Source organism: Calliopsis andreniformis, unplaced genomic scaffold, assembly GCF_051401765.1.
Source record: "Calliopsis andreniformis isolate RMS-2024a unplaced genomic scaffold, iyCalAndr_principal scaffold0035, whole genome shotgun sequence".
Classification (NCBI taxonomy): Eukaryota; Metazoa; Arthropoda; class Insecta; order Hymenoptera; family Andrenidae; genus Calliopsis; species Calliopsis andreniformis.
The window spans coordinates 5,048,656-5,057,376 of NW_027480444.1; positions in this window are offsets into that span (position 1 = coordinate 5,048,656).

Genomic DNA, 8,721 nt, shown 5'->3' on the forward strand with positions numbered 1-8,721 from the left:
TCAATCCTCAATCCTCAGTCCTCAAACCTCATATCTGAATCCTCAATCCTGAATCCTCAATCTTCGGCCCTCAGTCCTCAACAATCTGTTGTGAATCCTCAATCCTCAATAGAAAATCCTCAATTCAAAGTTTTCAATACTCAATACTCAATCTGCAATCTTCAAACCTCTATCCACAAACATCAATTCTCATCACGCAACACTCAACACTCGGTCCTCAATGTTCAATCCTCAATCCTCAATTCCCAATCTTCAATCCTCAATACTGAATCTCCAATCCTCAATCCTCAGTCCACAATCCTCAGTCCTCTGTCCTCAAACCTCAATCCTCAATCCTCAATCCCCAATCCTCAATCCACAGTCCTCAATCATCAATCCTCAATCTTCAATACTCAATCCTCAATCCTCAATCCTCAATCCTCATTCCTCAATCATCAATCCTCAATCTTCAATACTCAATCCTCAATCCTCAATCGTCAGCCTTCTATCCTCAATACTCAATCTTCAATCCTCAACACTCAATCCTCAATCCTCAATCCTCAATCCTCATTCTTGAATCCTCAATACCCAATCCTCAATCATCAATCTTCAATCCTCAATCCTCAGTCCTCAATCCTCAATGCTCAATCGTCAGTCTTCAATCCTCAATACTCAATCTTCTATCCTCAATCCTCAAAACTCAATCCTCAATCCACATTCTTCAATCCCTAATACACAACGCTCAATCTTCAATCCTCAATCCTCAATCCACATTTCTCAATGCTCTATCCTCAGTCCTCAGTCCTCAAACCTCAATCCTCAACCGTCAGCCCCATCCTCAATCCTCAATCCTCAATCTTCAATCCTCAATCCTCAATCCTCAATTCTCAATCCTCAATCCTCAGTCCTCAGTTCTCAAACATCAATCCTCGACCCTCAGCACTCATCGTCCATCCCCAATCCTCAATCCTCAATCCTCAATCTTCAATCCTCAATACTCAATCCTCAATCTTCAATCCTCAATCCTCAATCCTCAATCCTCAGTCCTCAACCCTCATTCTTCAATCCTCAACACCCAATCCTCAATCATCAATCCTGAATCCTCATTCTTCAATCCTCAATACCCAATCCTCAATCTTCAATCCTCAATCCTCAATCCTCAATTCTCAATCCTCAATCCTTAACCCTCAGACCTCAAACATCAATATTCAACCCTCAGTCCTCGTCCGCAATACACAAACCTCAATCCTCAGTCCTCAATATTCAATCATCAATATTCAATCTTCAATCCTCAATCCTCAATCCTCAATCATCAATCCTCAATCTTCAATACACAATCCTCAATCCTCAATTCTCAATCCTCAATCCTCAAACCTCAATCTTCAATCCTTAATAATCAATTTTCAATCCTCAATCCTCAATACACAGTCATCAATCCTCATTCTTTAATCCTCAATACCCAATCCTCAATCTTCAATCCTCAATCCTCAATCCTAAATTCTCAATCCTCAATCCTCTATCCTCAATCCTCAACCCTCAGACCTCATTATCAGTTCTCAATTCTCAATCCTCAATCCTCAGTCCTCAATCCTCAGTCCTCAATGATCAATCGACAATCCTCAATCTTCAATCCTCAATACTCAATCTTCAATCCTCAATCCTCAATCCTCAATCGTCAATCTTCAGACTTCAATACTCAATCCTCAATCCTCAATCTTCAATCGTCAATACTCATTCTTCAATCCTCAATCCTGAACCCTCAACCCTCAATTTTCATTCCTCAATCCTCAATCCTCAATCCTCAATCCTCAATTCCCAATCCTCAATCCTCAATCCTCAATCCTCAATCCTCAATCGTCAGTCTTCAACCCTCAATACTCAATCTTCAAACGTCAACACTCAATCCTCAATCCTCAATCCTCAATCCTCAATCCTTAACCTTCAATCCTCAATACTCAATCTTCAATCCTCAATCATCAATTCTCAACCCTCAATCCTCAATCCTCTATCCTCAATCCTCAACCCTCAGACCTCATTATCAGTTCTCAATTCTCAATCCTCAATCCTCAGTCCTCAATCCTCAGTCCTCAATGATCAATCCTCAATCCTCAATCTTCAATCCTCAATACTCAATCTTCAATACTCAATCATCAATCCTCTATCGTCAATCTTCAGTCTTCAATACTCAATCCTCAATCCTCAATCTTCAATCGTCAATACTCATTCTTCAATCCTCAATCCTCAACCCTCAACCCTCAATTTTCATTCCTCAGTCCTCAATCCTCAATCCTCAATACTCATTCTTCAATCCTCAATACCCAATCCTCAATCTTCAATCCTCAATCCTGAATCCTCAATTCTCAATCCTCAATCCTCAGTCCTCAGTTCTCAAACCTCAACCCTCAACCCTCAGCACTCATCGTCAATCCCCAATCCTCAATCCTCAATCCTCAATCTTCAATCCTCAATACTCAATCCTCAATCTTCAATCCTCAATCCTCAATCCTCAATCCTCAGTCCTCAACCCTCATTCTTCAATCCTCAATACCCAATCCTCAATCTTCAATCCTCAATCCTCAATCCCCAATTCTCAATCCTCAATCCTCAGTCCTCAGTCCTCAAACCTCAATCCTCAACCCTCAGCCCTCATCGTCAATCCTCAATCCTCAATCCTCAATCCCTAACCTTCAATCCTCAATACTCAATCTTCAATCCTCAATCATCAATTCTCAACCCTCAATCCTCAATCTTCAATCCTCAATCCTCAATCCTCAATCTTCAATCCTCAATACTCAATCTGCAATCCTCAATCCTCAAGCCTCAATCCTCAATCCTCATTCTTCAATCCTCAATACCCAATCCTCAATCTTCAATCCTCAATCTTCAATCCTCAATTGTCAATCCTCAATCCTTAACCCTCAGACCTCAAACATCAATTGTCAACCCTCAGTTCTCGTCCTCTATACACAAACCTCAATCCTCAGTCCTCAATATTCAATCATCAATATTCAATCTTCAATCCTCAATCCTCAATCCTCAATCATCAATCCTCAATCGTCAATACTCAATCCTCAATCCTCAATTCTCAATCCTCAATCCTCAAACCTCAATCTTCAATCCTTAATAATCAATTTTCAATCCTCAATCCTCAATACTCAGTCATCAATCCTCAACCTACAATACTCAATCCACAATCCTCAATTCTCAATCCTCAATCCTCAATCCTCAATCTTCAATCCTTAATAATCAATTTTCAATCCTCTATCCTCAATACTCAGTCATCAATCCTCAATCTTCAATACTCAATCCTCTATCCTCAGCCCTCATCGTCAATCCTCAATCCTCAATCCTCAATCCCTAACCTTCAATCCTCAATACTCAATCTTCAATCCTCAATCATCAATTCTCAACCCTCAATCCTCAATCTTCAATCCTCAATCCTCAATCCTCAATCTTCAATCCTCAATACTCAATCTGCAATCCTCAATCCTCAAACCTCAATCCTCAATCCTCATTCTTCAATCCTCAATACCCAATCCTCAATCTTCAATCCTCAATCCTCAATCCTCAATTCTCAATCCTCAATCCTTAACCCTCAGACCTCAAACATCAATATTCAACCCTCAGTCCTCGTCCTCAATACACAAACCTCAATCCTCAGTCCTCAATATTCAATAATCAATATTCAATCTTCAATCCTCAATCCTCAATCCTCAATCATCAATCCCCAATCTTCAATACTCAATCCACAATCCTCAATTCTCAATCCACAATCCTCAATCCTCAATCTTCAATCCTTAATAATCAATTTTCAATCGTCAATCCTCAATACTCAGTCATCAATCCTCAATCTTCAATACTCAATCCTCAATCCTCAATCCTCTATACTCAATCCTCAACCCTCAGACCTCATTATCAGTTCTCAATTCTCAATCCTCAATCCTCAATCCTCAGTCCTCAATGATCAATCCTCAATCCTCAATCTTCAACACTCAATCCTCAATCCTAAATCCTCAATTCTCATTCTCCAATCCTCAATACCCAATCCTCAGTCTTCAATCCTCAATCCTCAATCCTCAATTCTCAATCCTCAATCCTCAGTCCTCAGTCTTCAATCCTCATTCTTCAATCCTCAATACCCAATCCTCAATCTTCAATCCTCAATTCTCAATCCTCAATCCTCAGTCCTCAATCCTCAATCTTCAATCCTCAATACTCAATCCTCAATCTTCAATCCTCAATCCGCAATCCTCAATCCTCAGTCCTCAATCCTCATTCGTCAGTCTTCAATCCTCAATACTCACTCTTCAATCCTCAATCCTCAATCCACGATACTCAATCCTCATTCTTCAATCCCCAATACCCAATCCTCAATCTTCAATCCTCAAACCTCAATCCTCAACCCCCAGGCCTCATCCGCAATCCTCAATCCTCAGTCTTCAATCCTCAATCCTCAATCCTCAATCCTCAATTCCCAATCCTCAATCCTCAATCCTCAATCCTCAATCCTCAATCGTCAGTCTTCAACCCTCAATACTCAATCTTCAAACGTCAACACTCAATCCTCAATCCTAAATCCTCGATTCTCATTCTCCAATCCTCAATACCCAATCCTCAGTCTTCAATCCTCAATCCTCAATCCTCAATTCTCAATCCTCAATCCTCAGTCCTCAGTCCTCAAACCTCAATACTCAACCCTCAGCCCTCATCCTCAATACAGAATCCTCAATTCTCAATCCTCAATCTTCAATCCTCGATACTCAATCTTCAATCCTCAACCCTCAGTCCTCAAACCTCATTTCTGAATCCTCAATCCTGAATCCTCAATCATCGGCCCTCAGTCCTCAACAATCTGTTGTGAATCCTCAATCCTCAATAGAAAATCCTCAATTCAAAGTTTTCAATACTCAATACTCAATCTGCAATCTTCAAACCTCTATCCACAAACATCAATTCTCATCACGCAACACTCAACACTCAGTCCTCAATGTTCAATCCTCAATCCTCAATTCCCAATCTTCAATCCTCAATACTGAATCTCCAATCCTCAATCCTCAGTCCACAATCCTCAGTCCTCTGTCCTCAAACCTCAATCCTCAATCCTCAATCCCCAATCCTCAATCCACAGTCCTCAATCATCAATCCTCAATCTTCAATACTCAATCCTCAATCCTCAACCCTCAATCCTCATTCCTCAATCATCAATCCTCAATCTTCAATACTCAAACCTCAATCCTCAATCGTCAGTCTTCTATCCTCAATACTCAATCTTCAATCCTCAACACTCAATCCTCAATCCTCAATCCTCAATCCTCATTCTTCAATCCTCAATACCGAATGCTCAATCATCAATCTTCAATCCTCAATCCTCAGACCTCAATCCTCAATGCTCAATCGTCAGTCCTCAGTCCTCAAACCTCAATCCTCAACCCTCAGCCCTCATCGTCAATCCTCAATCCTCAATCCTCAATCCTTAACCTTCAATCCTCAATACTCAATCTTCAATCCTCAATCATCAATTCTCAACCCTCAATACTCAATCTTCAATACTCAATCCTCAATCCTCAATCTTCAATCCTCAATACTCAATCTGCAATCCTCAATCCTCAAACCTCAATCCTCAATCCTCATTCTTCAATCCTCAATACCCAATCCTCAATCTTCAATCCTCAATCTTCAATCCTCAATTGTCAATCCTCAATCCTTAACCCTCAGACCTCAAACATCAATTGTCAACCCTCAGTTCTCGTCCTCAATACACAAACCTCAATCCTCAGTCCTCAATATTCAATCATCAATATTCAATCTTCAATCCTCAATCCTCAATCCTCAATCATCAATCCTCAATCGTCAATACTCAATCCTCAATCCTCAATTCTCAATCCTCAATCCTCAAACCTCAATCTTCAATCCTTAATAATCAATTTTCAATCCTCAATCCTCAATACTCAGTCATCAATCCTCAACCTTCAATACTCAATCCTCAATCCTCAATCCTCTAACCTCAATCCTCAACCCTCAGACCTCATTATCAGTCCTCAATTCTCAATCCTCAATCCGCAGTCCTCAATCCTCAGTCATCAATGATCAATCCTCAACCCTCAATCTTCAATCCTCAATACTCAATCTTCAATCCTCAACCCTCAATCCTCTATCGTCAATCTTCAGTCTTCAATACTCAATCCTCAATCCTCAATCTTCAATCGTCAATACTCATTCTTCAATCCTCAATCCTCAACCCTCAACCCTCAATTTTCATTCCTCAATCCTCAATCCTCAATCCTCAATCCTCAATCCTCATTCTTCAATCCTCAATACCCAATCCTCAATCTTCAATCCTCAATCCTCAATCCTCAATTCTCAATCCTCAATCCTCAGTCCTCAGATCTCAAACCTCAATCCTCAACCCTCAGCACTCATCGTCAATCCCCAATCCTCAATCCTCAATCCTCAATCTTCAATCCTCAATACTCAATCCTCAATCTTCAATCCTCAATCCTCAATCCTCAATCCTCAGTCCTCAACCCTCATTCTTCAATCCTCAATACCCAATCCTCAATCTTCAATCCTGAATCCTCAATCCCCAATTCTCAATCCTCAATCCTCAGTCCTCAGTCCTCAAACCTCAATCCTCAACCCTCAGCCCTCATCGTCAATCCTCAATCCTCAATCCTCAATCCCTAACCTTCAATCCTCAATACTCAATCTTCAATCCTCAATCATCAATTCTCAACCCTCAATCCTCAATCTTCAATCCTCAATCCTCAATCCTCAATCTTCAATCCTCAATACTCAATCTGCAATCCTCAATCCTCAAACCTCAATCCTCAATCCTCATTCTTCAATCCTCAATACCCAATCCTCAATCTTCAATCCTCAATCCTCAATCCTCAATTCTCAATCCTCAATCCTTAACCCTCAGACCTCAAACATCAATATTCAACCCTCAGTCTTCGTCCTCAATACACAAACCTCAATCCTCAGTCCTCAATATTCAATAATCAATATTCAATCTTCAATCCTCAATCCTCAATCCTCAATCATCAATCCCCAATCTTCAATACTCAATCCACAATCCTCAATTCTCAATCCTCAATCCTCAATCCTCAATCTTCAATCCTTAATAATCAATTTTCAATCCTCAATCCTCAATACTCAGTCATCAATCCTCAATCTTCAATACTCAATCCTCAATCCTCAATCCTCTATACTCAATCCTCAACCCTCAGACCTCATTATCAGTTCTCAATTCTCAATCCTCAATCCTCAATCCTCAGTCCTCAATGATCAATCCTCAATCCTCAATCTTCAACACTCAATCCTCAATCCTAAATCCTCAATTCTCATTCTCCAATCCTCAATACCCAATCCTCAGTCTTCAATCCTCAATCCTCAATCCTCAATTCTCAATCCTCAATCCTCAGTCCTCAGGCTTCAATCCTCATTCTTCAATCCTCAATACCCAATCCTCAATCTTCAATCCTCAATCCTCAATCCTCAATCCTCAGTCCTCAAACCTCAACCTTCAATCCTCAATACTCAATCCTCAATCTTCAATCCTCAATCCTCAATCCTCAATCCTCAGTCCTCAATCCTCAATCTTCAATCCTCAATACTCAATCCTCAATCTTCAATCCTCAATCCGCAATCCTCAATCCTCAGCCCTCAATCCTCATTCGTCAGTCTTCAATCCTCAATACTCACTCTTCAATCCTCAACCCTCAATCCACGATACTCAATCCTCATTCTTCAATCCCCAATACCCAATCCTCAATCTTCAATCCTCAAACCTCAATCTTCAACCCCCAGGCCTCATCCGCAATCCTCAATCCTCAGTCTTCAATCCTCAATCCTCAATCCTCAATCCTCAATCCTCAATCCTCAGTCCTCAGTTCTCAAACCTCAATCCTCAACCCTCAGCACTCATCGTCAATCCCCAATCCTCAATCCTCAAACCTCAATCTTCAATCCTCAATACTCAATCCTCATTCTTCAATCCTCAATCCTCAATCCTCAATCCTCAGTCCTCAATCCTCAATCTTCAATCCTCAATACTCAATCCTCAATCTTCAATCCTCAATCCGCAATCCTCAATCCTCAGCCCTCAATCCTCATTCGTCAGTCTTCAATCCTCAATACTCACTCTTCAATCCTCAACCCTCAATCCACGATACTCAATCCTCATTCTTCAATCCCCAATACCCAATCCTCAATCTTCAATCCTCAAACCTCAATCCTCAACCCCCAGGCCTCATCCGCAATCCTCAATCCTCAGTCTTCAATCCTCAATCCTCAATCCTCAATCCTCAATTCCCAATCCTCAATCCTCAATCCTCAATCCTCAATCCTCAATCGTCAGTCTTCAACCCTCAATACTCAATCTTCAAACGTCAACACTCAATCCTCAATCCTAAATCCTCGATTCTCATTCTCCAATCCTCAATACCCAATCCTCAGTCTTCAATCCTCAATCCTCAATCCTCAATTCTCAATCCTCAATCCTCAGTCCTCAGTCCTCAAACCTCAATACTCAACCCTCAGCCCTCATCCTCGATACAGAATCCTCAATTCTCAATCCTCAATCTTCAATCCTCGATACTCAATCTTCAATCCTCAATCCTCAGTCCTCAAACCTCATATCTGAATCCTCAATCCTGAATCCTCAATCTTCGGCCCTCAGTCCTCAACAATCTGTTGTGAATCCTCAATCCTCAATAGAAAATCCTCAATTCAAAGTTTTCA